This window comes from Adiantum capillus-veneris, chromosome 7 (genome assembly GCF_014529385.1).
Source record: "Adiantum capillus-veneris isolate H3 chromosome 7, ASM1452938v2, whole genome shotgun sequence".
Taxonomy (NCBI): Eukaryota; Viridiplantae; Streptophyta; class Polypodiopsida; order Polypodiales; family Pteridaceae; genus Adiantum; species Adiantum capillus-veneris.
The window spans coordinates 162,691,478-162,705,626 of NC_140937.1; the positions used below are offsets into that span (position 1 = coordinate 162,691,478).

General features: G+C 42.8%; 1 pseudogene; it reads right to left on the minus strand.

The window, feature by feature from the left end:
- Positions 1–1,663: 1,663 nt before the first annotated feature.
- Positions 1,664–12,882, minus strand: LOC147454967 (uncharacterized; annotated as a pseudogene).
- Between the last annotated feature and the right edge of the window lie 1,267 nt (positions 12,883–14,149).

Genomic DNA, 14,149 nt, shown 5'->3' on the forward strand with positions numbered 1-14,149 from the left:
TATACAGAATCGTAGTGGAAGATTCTAGATGCAAAACCAAGGTCCATTATTTGCTTACACTTAGTTGAATATGTGTATTTCACCATAGTGGGTAAAGCTAATGCTAAATCCTTGTGGGATAAGTATGGAACCTCTAAACTTGGAAGATGAAATAGATAAACCCTTTTTTCCTCACTATTTTGAGTGTCTTGCCAAGGAAATTGAGCATCGTTCCACAAAGAGACTGGGTTTAGACAGGTGGAAACAAAGAGGGGAAAGGTGCATGCTTTCTTGTTGGTTGCTCTCCATCGGGGCAAGAAGAACGAGGACGCTTCCAAAGCCACCAAAAATTGGGCGATCCTCTCCCCTCCTTCTGGTAATCTTCAACTACTTGCTTTTACAGCATGAATCACTAATCATGCCATGCATTTCACCATTGCATCATCGTTGCTTAGCAAAAAGCTTTTTGTGAGATTTGCATTCACGTGTTGTTGTTACATTATGTGAACAATTAGGTGGGGGAAAAGCTTTTGTACCTCTTTTGCCAACGGGATCTTCTCTGAACCTGCCTCTAGAATCTGCTCTCTTCTTTCTTTTAATCTTTTGGTGTGCCTTGCAAATCAAAAGTATTGACAAGCTCATGCTTCTTGCTTCTAGCATTTACTATTTGACAAGAGAGATAAAAAAAGACGAGGATGCAAAAGACACAAAGAGAGAGAGAGAGAGAGAGAGTTTGTGCGCGTGAGGGTGGGATAGGCATCGATGATCGATAATGCAGACTTGGCCCCTTCCCTCTTTTGGAGTTTCCCACATGGCCCGCAACAAGGCCAAAGTTATGTGACTAAGATACATGAAAAGACAGCTAATGTCTATCCAATTGCATTGAATATAATAGCTTATGAGGACATGCAAAATGTTTTCTACATCATCATCACATATGCTAAAAGGTCATAGACACATCCAAGTGTCCACATATCCTACTCCCAATGGCCTCCTTTAGACTTACGCATGGCCAATGTCACGAGCTTATAGATCAACTTTGTTTTGGAGCCTTCTATACCAGCAAAACAACGTCTACTTTACAATCCAAGACTTCTACTTACAAGAAATCCTATGCATAGATCACACAAAATGAAAGTGATTACACCTAAAGAGCACCGAGAAAATGTCAAATCTTGACATGCCTGACTAACATTTCCAACATTGTCATAGAACTTCGAAAAAGCAACATAGGAGCGTTTGACATAAAACTTCCAGAAAAGCAACATATAAACATTATATAATAATTATAAAGAGTTAGAAAAAATGCATCATCCAATGTCTTTATATCAACCATAGTCACCTTGAACAGGAACAAGATTGACAAGGCCATCAGAGACAAAAACGGCTTGTCCGTTTCACTAGAACGGTTTCAAAATGGTTTTATATAGGTATATTGTGTATAAAACATTTGAAACTCCCCAAACAAATGGCAAATGGAAAACAAGAAACGAGGAACTTTGGAAACAAAGTTTCTAATCCAATAGGCACATTCCCAAATACAACAAATTAATTGTAGTAAAGCAATGTCCACCAATGCTAAACAAGTTACAATTCAACCTCTAAATGTGTCATTGCATCCTTATAAACCAAAAGATTCCAGGCAGCAAATAGAAATTATCCCACATGCTACACAAAGAGAAATTCATTTTGCATTTAAATTGCCAACCTTGCTCTGGTTTGAAGCCGAGAAGAAATCTGCTATCTTTCTTGTTCCGACTGGTGGAGCAGGTAACGGCTTCTTTGTTGGATTTGACTTCTTATTGGAATGCCCTTTGATCAAATTTCACATCCTCATCAGGGGCAACATCTGCACCATCACTAGTATCTGAGTAGTCCTCCTTACCCTAATGTAGCACATCATTGAGGGCCTCTGCAAGGAATTCATCAATGCGTGTTTCACTTATGACAGCATTCTTTACATCCTTAATTCACATCCTTTTGTGCTTTTTCTTAAGCACAGGGACATGGACAGCCATCACTAGATGCTCGAGGAATAGTTGTGAATCATGCACTATCAAACTGCTTGCTTTGGTTGCAACCACATGAGTACCCTTGTCTAGCTTAAGAATTTGTTTCACTTTGGCAAGAGGGAAGGCCAGTCCCCCACTCTCTACCAATCCATTACCTTAATCTTTCTCAATGTCGTGGGCATATTCAGCTTCATATGTTGCCATGCATTGTTCCTCAACCTCAGCATTTGCAAGCTCAATCACCTCCATCTGTGAAGAGAAGCTTGGTGTTGCACACTTATTGTCTCCATTTCTATTAGGACTTCCCCTAACACGGGATTTCTTCATGCAAGCATGGTCTGCTTGGAAGCTTGAGCCTCAAGCCCACCACTACCAGAAGGTAGAGGGGGAGCCACACCTGAGACGAAGGGAGAAGAGGGGTCCTTATATCTCTGCTTCTCTTCATCATACAAAGATCACCATGGCTTGTTGAAGGATTTGGTGAGGGCAGGGACCAAGAAACATTGCCCAACATCTATAGGAAAAGCTTTGGTTAGCTCTCTGTGTTCCTTGCAAAAAGAGAAATAAGCAGAGGTCTTCTTGGCTTTTGGGGGCTTTGACAGACGCCATAACTAGCAAGCTTGTACTTTCATAGGCGAGAGTTTAAGCGAGTTGCATTGGCGGCAATGGTTTTCAAACTACGGCACTGACACATGGGTCACACATGGCATGTGTCCATGTGTGGGCAATGGGAAAGAGTCCCATAGATAACACAATCCCACCCATAAGGGATCAATGGTCCACTTTAAGAGGCGCCAAGGCCACAAAGGGGTAATCTTGATTCTTAGTGGTCGAATTGGGTTTGTGATCTAGGAGTAAAATGTGCACGTCGTGGCTATTATTGCGGCTATTCTGAGTTGCATGTCAAGTGAATGTGAACTCAACAAACATTATGAAAAGTGTTTCATGGGTGAACTGAATGTTCATGTGCATTGCAAATTTTGTGAGTGTATGTGATGCCTGTGTGGACTAAATCTGGACTCGCTAGACATTTTGAGCTATGTGTTCATGAGTGAATTAAGTGTGCTCATATGTGAATAGTCTATGAACTTTGTCAGCAAGAGCCCACAACATCCAATTTATGGTGTAACTTTCCTATATCAAATCACAAGCGAACACTAATGCCAAATGGTAAATCAATTGCCTTGGAAAGGGTAAATTATGAGACAGGAGCCCTTCATCCCACCATTTTTTCCCTCTCCCTAGCAATTGGACAATTAAATATCTCTTTCAATCTTGAACAAAGTTTTGGTTGAGAGGTATCATTTCGTGTCAAGGGAAATGTCAGGACAAGGGTGGGACCAAGGGGGGGCCTGGCTAGCTAAGCTTGCTAAGAATAGAGGTTTCCTAAAGACAGCTTATGGACTCTATAATAGTGAGTGTTTGGGTAGAGAATAAGCACGTAGGGTTCCCCTTCTCCTTTCATTGGTACAGAGCACGCTCAATTTCTGGGGAGGAGAACCTTTGCATATGCATATGTGGGCGGGGTGAATTGTGGGAAACAACTCTTATGAGGAGGGAGAGTTGGAGGTGACCTGCACAAAAGACAAGAGCTATGGCACTAAAAGCATTCACTTTGGTACCATAGCCAATTTTGCATGCTTTCATAAGGAGATTGGCTGCCTCTTTTAGTGCTATTGGCGAAACAAAGTGCATGAAGGATTGCAAGTGAGCGAGCAACAAGGAGCAAGAGCAAAAAAAGGTGCCGATGTGAATAGCTGGGACATTCAAGAAGCCAAGGCCCTCATTGAACATGTGTAAAGGGTGGCTATGGCAACGCCGAGGCTATGAGAGGATGGACCAGCAAGAGAGTCGTAGGAAGCCGTAGAAGAACCTCACAACGCATCATATCTCCAAGACTCCCACCCACCAACCTTTGACAAAAGGTCCAACAATATAGTCTAAACATTAAAAGGGATTAGGGAGTGTTCACCCAGTCTAAAATAAGAACTAAGAAGAAACATTGTAGCCAAAAGTGGTAAAGGTATGGTTGCTAAAGGAGAGTGAAAAATTCGGGAGAGTAATCGTCAAAAAAGTGAAAGTAATAGTGACTAGTGCTATGTTGTACATCTATGGGTATAACCAAAAACCCTACAAATCTTGTTGTTTAAGAAAAAATATCTAAGCGAGCTTGTCTTTCTAAAAAATATGGTAAAAAAATGTGTCTATGTTGTTTGGAAAGAGAGAGAGAGAGAGAGAGAGAGAGAGATGTAGCCAAAAATTTATACCGAATGTATTTTGCTTAATAGCTCATCAGTGGTATAAACCATACAGAAGGAAGGGATAGGGTTTAAATAGTGAATGAGTTTCCATTCCCAAAAAGGGTGGGAGGGAGAATTTTATACAATCTAAACGGGGGGTGGTGGTGTCTTTTAAGAGAGGAATTTGATACAATCAAGGATGTACCCTTCCATAAAGACCGAGGAAAAAAGTGGGTAAAGGGGAACTAATGAAAAAATAAGATAGGACTACTCCAACACAAGGAGAGCCTCTAGGCCTTTTATTACAAAAAATGGGTATAGGAAAAGGGGTGTCCATGGAAGTATGGTTAATACCTCATCCGGCCAAAGTCAAGGAGGATGCCTGGTTACCATTGTCGTTGAAAAAAGAAAGGATGGAGGTTGTCCATTGAAAGGAGTTTGCCAAGGTTGGGTAAGTTCAACGAACAAATTACCGGTTTGGGAAGATGTGAAAGTTCGAGATTAATGGATAGCCATGTGATGAGGTTTTTATTGATGGAACGGGCTAAGTTGATCCGGCATCTATGGGGGGGGCGAAAAGGGTACTTTAAGGGGAAGGGGGGGGGGTTTGTTTTAGATTTCTTTTCAAGGAGCAATGATCTAGAATTGTAAGAAATGTAGAGAAAGCATGTCATCAAGAAAGGGGAGGGATATCCTTCTTCTCTTAATCTAGAGAAGGACAAGTTGCCAATAGAGATGAACCTTGAAAGTGAACTCTCTAATGATGTTTCTTTTGAGCTCAAAAAGGATAAAGGCAATTTTTTGATGCGTGGGGTGCCAAGATTGCCCCCCCCCCCCCCCCCCCCCCCCCCCCCCCAAACACACACACACACACACTACAGTAGATATAAAAAATAAGTGGGGTTTACCCCTATTGTATATGCTTATGGTACCCCTATTAAAAACCGCTCTTCCTTACACTCACATGATACCATAGGGAACCACATAGTGAATCCCCCGGGTGCAGTACATATGAGAGCAAAAGCGCAAGTAACAAAATGTACTTGATGAAGAATCTTTTCAAGCTTCGCATGAAGGAAGGTAACACATTTTCCAATCACTTGAATACATTCAATGTAATTTTCATTCAATTAACATCATAGGGACTAGAATTTGACGATGAAGTGTGGTCCATCTTATTATTATGCTCGTTACCCTCTTCATGGGACATATTTTTTACAGGGATTAGCAACTTTGTACTTAAGGGGAAGTTGTCCTGCGATGTTGTAGTTTCCAATCTACTCAGTGATGAAAAGATACATAGGAAGTCTATGGAGTCTGCAAAGCAAGGTGATGCATATGTTGCCTGTATGAAAGGTCAAAGAGGTCACACTCATAAGCAAGGATCGTGGAAATTCTCAAAGCAAATCTAGAGGTTCTTTGTGCATTGTTGAGTGTTACCATTGACACAAGATAGAACATTTAAGAAATATTATCGTACATGGCAGAGAGGCAAGAAAAGTCTCAAGACAACCAAAATTATTGACGACGATGGCAAGGGAAAATTTAAAATTGAGGAGCTCAATGTAATAGAGTCTTTTAAGATTGGAGATGTGCCTAAGGTCCATAGATCCTCACATGTTCTAGTCTTTACAGCAGATTTTAGTCCAGATGCCCTTATTGCATAAGATGTTAGTTTTGATCAGAATTGGGTCATAGATTCAAGAGCCAGTTTCCACGTGACACCTCACATAGAATGGTTCTCTACGTATGCATATACTCGTGGCAAAGTGAAGCTCGGTGATCCCTATGAGCTTGAGGTACATGGTGTTGGACACATCAAGCTAGTCGTTCATAATGGCACAAAATTCATAGTCAAAAATGTCAACAAACATGTTCCCAAGTTAGCAAAGAGTTTGATATTTGCTGGTTAGCTTGACGAGTTGGGTTACACGACCATCTTTAGGAATGGTTCATGGTGAATCAAGAAGGGAAATCTTGTGATTCCAAGGGGTCAGAAGCATAAATCGTGTTACTCCATGTTTTTTTGTGTGTAAAAGAGGATTGTATATCCATAGGTGAGCTACCATCTACTGCATTGTGGCATAGGCAGCTAGGCCATATGAGCCAAAAGGAAATGAAAACACTAGCTTGTTTTGGTTACTTGCATGTGTTCAATTCTTTTGATTTTTCTATGTGTGAGCATTGCATCCATGGTAAACAACTAGGGCCACCTCATTGCCATTGAATAGGAAGTGTTTGCAGCCACTAGAAGTCCATAGCGATGTTTGCAGTCATATGCCGTCCAAGTCTCTAGGGGGAGCTAGCTATTTTGTGACCTTCATAGACGATGCCACTAGCAAGGTGTGGGTTTATCATTTGCGACATAAGGATCGGGTCTTCCACTAGCACTGGTAGAAAATTAGTCTGGCAAGACAATCAAAAGCTTGAGGACTAATAATGGTGGAGAATACGTCTCCAAGGAGTTCGAGGATTTTTGTAGCAAGAGAGGTATTAAGGGGCAACTTATTGCACCTTACACACCTAATCACAATGAAGTTGCAGAAAGGATAATCAAGGTTTTGGGCAGAGGTAGTACTAACAGTAGTACATATCATCAATTGGTCACCTAGTACGCTTATTGAATTACCATATTCCAAAGAATCTATGGCCCAAAAAGAAGCCACATTATGATCATTTGCGCATCTTCGGATGTGAGGCATATGCACATGCACCCAAAGAGCTTTAAAAAAAGCTAGACCCAAAGTCACAAAAGTGCATTTTTCTCGGTTATGGTGCAAGTATCATCTCATTTGGGATGCGTTGACGGATATGCGTTTGGAGCTTGTGTCAAGGTCCACACCGATGACAACCCAACTGATGACAACCCAATAGATGCTCTTATGAAGAGCCTAGCTATAGAGAGGTTTATACATTGCATCAAGTTACTGGGTGTAGGATAAATAGATTTGTACACGGGTGAATCTAACGTGCTTCACGTTTGTACATACTAGCTTTAGTCGTCACCACTTACGGCCACATTTTACTTTAAGTGGGAGATTGTTGGGTAAAGCCCCGTGGCCACCCAAGTCCCAACTAGATCAGTTGACCTTAACCCCATTAACCCATGTACCTAACCCTTGTACACTATACAAAGAAAATAAACAAACTCACACACACTCCTTCACTGGTGTGGTGTTTCTCCCTTCTTTCTTGATCTCCCCCTTCCCTACACGCACAAGCAGGAGCTCCAACCCTCACAAATGGTATAAAATTATAAGCACTAATATATCATTCAATGCAATCAAATGTTCAGCTTTTGAAGTTAGTGGTAGACATTAGGTGTCTAAATGGACACTTGTAATTGAAAGAAAAGTAGTATTTGTACTGATTCATAAGTAGAGAATACATCAAAAGAAACAATACTATTTAACTCTTCCCTATCGATCGATGGCAAGATGGAAGCATAGTTACCCAGTCATTAACATGATAAGACGTAGGTTTCCAAACTCCCTCCTCTCTAACACTATGAACAATGCAAGAATTTATTTTATGAAAAGGACGACGAGAAGAAGCCATTAAGATGCTAAAATTGTGACAAGAAGAAGCTATGATATGAGAAGGGCAACGAGCAGAGAAACATAGTGAGGAAGTCTAAGAAAACCAAACGTTTGAGAAAGGGAAGAGTAGTGAAAACAGCATCTCTAAATCAGATATTGTCATCAATGGCCATCTTTTGAGTGTCCAAGCATCAGTATGCTCAAGATCTAGACGATTTTGTGCTTTTGGATATATAATAAGTGCCCTGGTACTCCGTGTCCACTATTTAATCTTTGCCTTGAAAATGATGAAAAACTCATCCAAATTTAGCTATTTCTACCAAAACACGAGTGTCGTATTTTTGTACACATGTCAACATGTTACTAGCCGATCATTTAATCAAGTGATTAGAGGGGTCGTCAAACTAGATGGCCAAGCTAATGTCAAAATTTATTATGGAAACTCTTCATAATAAGGGCCATGACAATGTTGTAATAGACGCAGTATGTACCCATAATTTTCAAACCATTAGTTTTGACGAGAATCTTGGGAGATGCTTTGATTTTGAAGGCAAGAGAAAGTTGAATGGCATGTGGAGAGACCAAGTGGAAGAGTGGAAGAGAGAGAGAGAGAGAGAGAGAGAGAGAGAGAGAGCGCTTTTGTGGACAGGTGTAATGGCGAGGAGAGAGAGAGAGAGAGAGAGAGAGAGGGAGGGATTTTTTTGTTCTTGCGCTCTGCCTGGCTGCACCATCGACAACGGAGCTAATGGCTTCGGGAGAGCGTAATGGAGCGCAGGGCAGTTTGACGTGGTTTATGTGTGCAGATACCTCTCCAGAGCTGGGGTGAAACCATCGAAGAAGTGGGGATGGCCATTGGGCGCAGATAGCGCAGCAGCAGAAAGTGCCGGGCAGGGCAAGAGACTCTCTCCCTCTTCCAAGACAGCCAGAGCGATGAAACATGGCATTTGAGACAAGCTCAGGGGGGTAGGGCCACAGGGTCGAGGCAGGAGAGAGTGGACCTTCTAAACCGAGAGAGACCCTTGACATCAAAGCAAGCTCTGAGTGCTGAACTTGGTGGAGGCGGGAGAAGCTGGAGGGCGTATGAACGGATGCGAATGTGGGCTGCTTACTCTTTTTCTTTCCAAGTTGGTAGTTTCGACGGAATCTCTTAATAAAAAGGGAAGAGATATATTCCTTGTGTGGTATGAGATCTAAGAGCGAAAGTGTTGTATGATTGCCGTGATAGTCCTTTTGTGGGCCATCCTGGCATATATACAAGACATTACAAGTAGTAACAAGGTGAGGACTCACGATGACCTGTTGAAGCTAAGGGGGGATTTTTAATCACCGAGCAAAAAAAATCGAGCGAAGATAAATTCGAGCAAATTGATACAAGAGCAACAATGGTAAAAGAAAAAAATAGTTCCATGCACGTTACTTTCACTACCACAAATCTAACACTAATCGAAAAAAAATGAGATTTTAAAACCATTATGAAAATTGAGTATTTGAGACACAAGCAATCTCTTCATACTCGAAACATAGATAATTCAATCCCATGTGGTAATTAGGATTCTCCAAGATCCTAGTTGCGATGGTTGTACTATTGTTCGCCTTCAATACCTCAACCTCATACCGCATCGCCATCATTTGCCCAAGAGGTACACAATTAAATGATCTCCGGCCACAAACCATTCCATGTGCCGTTCTATCTGCCTGTGGCACCGCCTACTACAACAGCTTCCTAGTTTGCTTGATATTTTTTTTTAAAAGAACTAACCCTACTCTATTGGTAGCTTGGTACATTTATTGATTTGTTCGACAGATGCCCCCAAATCTCATCCCTGGGTCATAACCTTGGAATTGATTTCCTCCACCCTTTAAAAGGCAATTAAGAAGTCGAACTCAGACAGACAGAACGGTAATCGTAAATGATCAATCTCTGTAACCAGCACACCAAGCATGTAATCTTGCCTTGCAACGTAACCCCGTTAATAAGAGAAAACTTCCTAAATCTGTGCGCGTCCACTACTCCTGCGTCCATCACCCTCTAGCTCTACGTGCATGCCATGTGCCTGCTGCGCCGTATGCACGTGAGCTCATTCACTCCTACTCAATCTGTGCCTCCTGCAGTGTCCGCCACCTGCCATTAGTCCCTACCAAAGGGATCTCATTTGATTCGCCTCATTTTTGGAATTTTTTTACTACCGGTACCCCCTACTCACATGACCCTATCCCTATACTGGCATAAATTAAAGAAAGTAATTTAGATGTTCAGATTCCTTAGCATATGCCAATCCCATTAAACTTCTCAAAGGTATCACACGTCCATTTCTACCCTGCCCGTCGCCACGGTCCTCGCTATGCTCTCTCTTTGCCTATTGCCTACCACGACCTGCTATCTCTCTCTGTACCACCTTCCGTCTATCTCTCCATACCAGCCTACATTGCCTCCCTCTGTTCCTCCCTTACATTGTATCTCGCCACAACAATTGAGCCCACCAGTGCTCAACGTCACCACCTGTCTCTCTCAACCTATCATGCCTATAACTCTGCTCTCTCTCATCGTCCACAATGCACCTCGACGCGATTTCATCAACCCTCGCCTTGAAGCGCTTCTTCCTGTCGACCTCGCATACGTACCCATGTAAACATCATCGTCGCTACTTCCTGCTTTCCCACAACTGCACCCACCAACTTCTCCGTCTAGACAGTCCCATTCTATCACTGACAGTAGCGTGAACACATACATGATGCTTGCTGCTTGCTAACCTCCTTGCTACCTTTACGCTCTCAACGCAGCCCATGCCCCCCTTATATCCAGCCGACGAACCTCCCCTCGTCTGCCCCTTGGTCGCTCTACATGACGACATTGCGGATACTCTGCCCAACGTCCCTAGACGACAACAGCCACGTGCTCATGGCCCAACCAGTTCCATCGCCGCCCTTTGCCGGCCATTGACTCCCTACGCGGACACCTGGCATTGACTTGCCTTGCTAGTGACTTTTCGCCTTACCTCGAATCGCATCAGATTCCCTTCTTTAACGATTTTCCAAAAATTGTGCACATATACTCGCATGACCCCACCAGTCCTCACGGCTTGATGTTTTAAAAGAAAATATGACCCTCCCCTCCCTGGTCTACTGCTGCAACCAGTCCGGCTACTGCTGCAACCAGTCCGCGCCGGACTGGTTGCAGCAGTAGACCAGGGAGGGGAGTCTGGGGAGTCCACCCTCGCGGACTGGTTGCAGCAGTAGACCAGGGAGGGGAGTCTGGGGAGTCCACCCTAGCTGGGCTCAACTAGGATACGAGAAGCAACATGCACCTGCCTTCGCAAGAATGCATTTCCCAGCTAAGCGTGCGAGCGGATGATTCAAATGCAGCGGGCGGTTGAGGTTGCATGCCTATGAGAGTAAGCCATTGATTCAGTATTACCTCTCCCAACAGAAGCTTGTAGATGAAAGGACCTTGAATATTGTTTAGGGAATGGAAGCCAACAGTAGGACTGAATCACATGCGTGAAAGTTGCATGTTACGCCATTGCTGCAAGCATGACAGCTTAAAACATATTTATTCCTCACATTACACAGGATATGGCAAAGTGTACAGGCCTGAAAGCTGCTAAATATTGTCATCGCAATGAAGGAGGCTGTTAGTGTTCATACATATTGCTCAAAAGTGTTGATATGATCAGCGCTGCATATTGTCCAAACCGAGAGAGAGAGAGAGAGAGAGAAAGAGAGAGAGAGAGAGAGAGAGAGAGCTGTGCAGATTGTGGTAAAATAGCATGGACGACGCGCACAACACGGGCTCGTCAGGTATCCCTTCTCCACCCACTCCGCAAGAAGGGTAGTCCATGGATGTGTTGTATGGCGAGTTTTTTACGTGTGAAGCTGGAGGATGAGTTGAAGCTAGCGAGTCAGCATCAAGCGCTCTCTCTACAACAACAAATTATAATTCGAAGGCCATCGCACTCCCTGATCTGCTGCTGCAACCAGTCCGCGCCGGCGCGGACTGGTTGCAGCAGCAGACCAGGGAGGGGAGGGTCAAATTTTCTTTTAATTTTGCAAGGATGTTCTACAACTATCGAAGGGCGTCGACGCCACCCCATCTATTTGAAACATTCACATAAACTCAAAACCCACTCACACAACTAAGCTCAAGCTCCTCAATTTTGTCCTCCTTCTTGTACGGACTAACAAGCTTGCTGGAGACTCTACTAAGAAGCTTGGTTTTGTAGTGGACAAATTGATCAAGGACGGCTTTGGCACGATCCGAAGGAGAATGAGTTGCAGCGAAGGGGCATGCGTGTGCAGGAAGTCTATAAGCTCCTTCTTGGCTTTAATTCGTCGAGGGTTGACACAGGGGACCTGAAGAGGTCTCCATAGGTCTTCTCAATGCATGCAGTAGCGATGGTCCGAAGCAGGTAACGGGCTACGCCATGCACCTGCTTGACATTATAATACTCGCATTCTACGTCGCATGACTCGGTGTTTCTTTCCATCTCTACTCACATATTAGCAATAGCACTACACATATCTATCTATACTCACACAACCGCACCAAAAGATGACTACAATTGAAAAATACTCGAGACAAATTAGCCGCTACAAAGTACCTTGTGGCTACTCCATGCTGTCTTCAGACCCGCTGTCTCCCAAGGTCCACTCTTGACCGCTTTTGCAGAGTCCCCTCCCTAGTCGGCTCTGCTGTCGACGCGGACTAGTTGCAGCAATAGACCATGGAGGGGAGGGTCAAATATTTTTTTTAAACCTCAAACCGGTGTAGAATCTCGTCACCATTTTGAAAACTGATTTATAAGTGGAATCTATTGCAGTTTCTCATCTTGGGGCTTGTTGCGCTCTCTCTCTCTCTCTCTCTCTCTCTCTCTCAACGCAAGGCCTACTGGCAATAGCTTGAGAAGCATAAGCGAGGCCCCTAGGGTCTTCCAATATATACGGCTGCTTGCACGCATTCTCCAAGGCATACAATACCTTGAGAAGCATAATATTGCTTTGCACTATTTTCCCAGCTACCTCACCAAGGCTGGGCTCTGTTGTATCTGTGTTGAAAAGGCGGTCCCTTTCCTCACTCACCACTACAGTCGTCTTCATATGGCTTGCCACCCCCATGTACTTTTCCTCCAGTAAAAAATCTCTAGTGTTTGCAACATGCAGTATAGGTATAAAAAAGTCATAGCCTTCTTGATTCCTTCTTAGTATCACAGCAAAACATCCCAAGTAACATCGTAGTAGAAGTTTTTGTGCTAAATCATCAGTCGACTTAGCGTTTTACTTTCAACAACAAGCAATGTTCGAGAAAAAGTCTAATATCGTGTCATTTTCTATTTAGAAACTGTCGGTTGAGGCCAAGGGGAAAAGGAGAAGTTCCGCCCCAAAATAGAGAAAAATAGTATAAAAACTCCAAAAATACACTTAAAAGTTTCTTCTTGGCAAATTCAAGGAAAGGAATTTTGTATGTTTAGAAAAATGATTTTTCCCGAACATTGAGAGTAAGGTAAGTAATGTAGGGAAAACAATATGTGGAGATTTTGAGCAAGTAGTATGTGCCTAAGGTTTAGATTAGTGTTCCAAAAAAGTGAACCTCAGCTTAGAGGGCTCACCCATAAGCCCCATAACGGTGTTTCTAAAGGGCTCATCCATATATTTATGCAGGCCTCATACCTTCATTTAAGAAAAAGCATCCGCATGCAAAATGAAGGCAATTACCGCTGCAATTTCTCTATGGGGTATTTTTCAACCATCCCTGACTTGGAGGTTCCGCCTTTACAACTGCTGATACCTGAGTACCTAGTCATTCTCTTCATACTATTCAATATCATTTTGTGTACTGCTATAGTCTCACATGGAGTAGACTCCCTATGGGTGGGAATATGGGGCATGCACACTAATTGCAATTGGGTCCTTTAAAATTCTTATGTCCTTTAAAGTAATGGGGCTATATGGGGGAGCCCTCTTTACCTTGAGCCGATTGAAAAATCAAAACAGCCGGTTGAAGGCAAGGGAAGAAGGAAAAAATCTCCTTGGAAAACTTTAGAAAATAGAGTAAAGTTGCAAAAACTATTGATTCTTTTGAAAAAATTCCTCTTTGAATTATCCTAAAGGGAATTTTGTATGTTTATGAAATTGATTTTCTCATAACATTGTTTCAAGCTCAAGAAATCATAAAACTTATAAACTTCTTTATCTAGCTTGTCCCCACAAACAACAAGGAGAGCTCTCTAATGCTAGGTACTCTCAACTAGTAATTGATTATGTTTTTCTCATTAATGTTTAGGTCCTTGGTTGGGGTTGATCACAGAGGACTTTGATGTCAATGATCTTCATGGTGATGAGAGCCAGAGCACATACATTGGCTTGGGGTCATTGAATGAAGTAG